Source organism: Plectropomus leopardus, unplaced genomic scaffold (assembly GCF_008729295.1).
Source record: "Plectropomus leopardus isolate mb unplaced genomic scaffold, YSFRI_Pleo_2.0 unplaced_scaffold18146, whole genome shotgun sequence".
NCBI classification, from domain to species: Eukaryota; Metazoa; Chordata; class Actinopteri; order Perciformes; family Serranidae; genus Plectropomus; species Plectropomus leopardus.
In genome coordinates, this window is record NW_024619549.1 from 1 (window position 1) to 2,289 (window position 2,289).

General features: G+C 36.2%; 1 long non-coding RNA gene across 1 annotated transcript; it reads right to left on the bottom strand.

Moving 5' to 3' along the window:
- Positions 1-1,655: 1,655 nt before the first annotated feature.
- Positions 1,656-2,289, bottom strand: LOC121965001. The gene is made up of 3 exons (XR_006107439.1): positions 2,253-2,289; positions 2,073-2,159; positions 1,656-1,953 (listed from the first exon to the last, which is right to left on the bottom strand). It is a non-coding gene; the product is annotated as an uncharacterized LOC121965001 (long non-coding RNA).

The window sequence follows — 2,289 nt, forward strand, 5'->3', positions numbered from 1 at the left end:
TATCAATTGTTCCACAACAGATCAACAATATTTTAAGCTGGAGTTAATGCTTGTTTTTCTCTGTTCTCATTATTTGTTTTCATTTTCTTCTGTTTCTTTTTCACTTATTAAAAATCTTAGCCATATAAAATCTGTTTATACTAGCAGTCTGTTAATGATAGTGTTTGTGAGTACCTATATATAATGAATAAGTATCGAAATGTGTGTCAGTGTGTTTCTGTGCATTTTTGTGAAAATGTGTGTGTGGGTGTCTTACGACTGTCTCAGTCATTATTGTGTAACAAATGAGTGTTCACTTCAGGTCACTTTGTGTTAATCACACACACTTGCATACGCAGCACATGGTTGCACAAAGAACATGTTTGCATTTAGGTAAAATGCCCATTTCGTCTCAGGAAAGCACATTTAGCTCTTTCACAACTGTCCTAACTTTGGTATTTCCCAGGAATCCTCAGTGAAGATAGCATGAACTCTGTCTTAAATTAAAAATAACTGTCAAAAATGTGCCTGTGGCGACAAAGGTGGTTGGAGAACAACATGAACACCAAAATATAATTATTAGTTGGCAACTCAAACCAAACAACAACACTTTAAATTTCAGAAATTAACTTAATAAATCAATTTGGATCCATTCACGTAGTTGAAAATTAATGTTCCTGAGAAGATGGGGTTTCCTTTCCTCCACTGACACAATTACTGCCTCCAAGTCATCATAGCTAATTGAATTCCCATCTATTTTTGTCCATGGTTGCAAGTTAGCTAGTAAGTGATGAGTGAGAGCTGTTGACATTATGGCTTGTCCATCTCGAGTGGCCTACCAGTAGTTAAACTCCAATGAAGGAATTATTCTGTATTCATTACAAACACAGATACAAGCATGACCGAATAATTGCAAAATGAAGAATCCAATTTACAGCTTACCATTTCTTGAGTTAAGATATGAGGTCTAAGACAGGATAGGACGAAGCCATGAGTTTAGGAGTTGCTCTCATGAAAAGCAATTCATGGAAATATCCTTAAATCCAAGAAATGTGCTGAAGTCTGAGGAATGTCCCAAAAGCCTAGAAACATCCTAAAGTCCTAGATGTCCTGAAGTCTTAGCAACATCTTAAAATTCTAGAAACGTGATAAAATCCAAGAAATGTCCAAAAATTCTTGAACGTCCTAAAATTGAGGGAATATCCTAAAATCCTAGCAATGTCCCCAAATACCAGAAACATCCTAAAATCCTAGAAATGTGCTAAAGTCCTAGCAATGTCCCAAAATCCAAAACATCCTAAAATACTAGAAATGTCCTCAAATCTGAGGAATGTCCTTAAATCATGGGAATGTCCTAAAATTCTTTACATCTATCTATACAAGTCTTAGAAATATCCCCACATCCCAGAAACAATATCATATCCTAGAAGCATCCTAAAATCCTGTAAACACGCCAAAGTTGTAGATACATATGTCCAAAAATGTCCTGAAAAATGACTTAGTATTCTGCTTTATGTGTAACATAAATACTTACAGCAGGAGATGCATTTGACACAGTTAAACGCAAGGTCACTCTCTTAGTAGACATCAGATTTAACTAGTCAAATTATACGTTATGTTAATAAATCTGTTTGTTCATTGTGTACATTGGTAAAAGAAGACATTTACACATTAAATATAGGTAAAATAAAAGTTTATTGTCATAAAACACTGTGGTATCTGCAGATATTCAATGATGCAATCACATCACTGAACATATGAACTCCAGCATGACCAAATGCAGTAACATCTTCTGATTTTCAAGAAGCACATGTACAATTGAAAATGTGGAAATTGCTTTAAGAGAAAAAGCACAACAAATTCATAGTAAGCAGTTGTCGTGGAAGTCTGTTACTGGAAAATGCAGCGGACACCGCACTCGACTCCATCACCAGTTGGGTAGCAGTAAGGAAAGCAGATAGGCCCCCCTGGAATCTGAGTGAAAGACAAGAGATATGAAGTGATGATCTTCAAGATTATCTCTCGTTCTGTTTGTTCTCTGACAGAATTGGCTCATGATGTTTGGCTAAATTCAGTCAGTTAACTTAATATACCTTCCCCCTTTTCACTCGACTCAGTGGATGATCAGCATCTGGAAGGTCACCGTTGTTATTGTTCACTGGCTGCTCCAGCTCTTCTAACTGTGGATGAATATTGAATGTTGAGGAACGTCATCTAAGTGTTTTCACAAAACACTAATAACCAGAAAGCAAAAAAAAAAATAATTTTCTTACTCCAGTGAGGGGTAAGGCAGAGCTCTCCTGAGTGCAG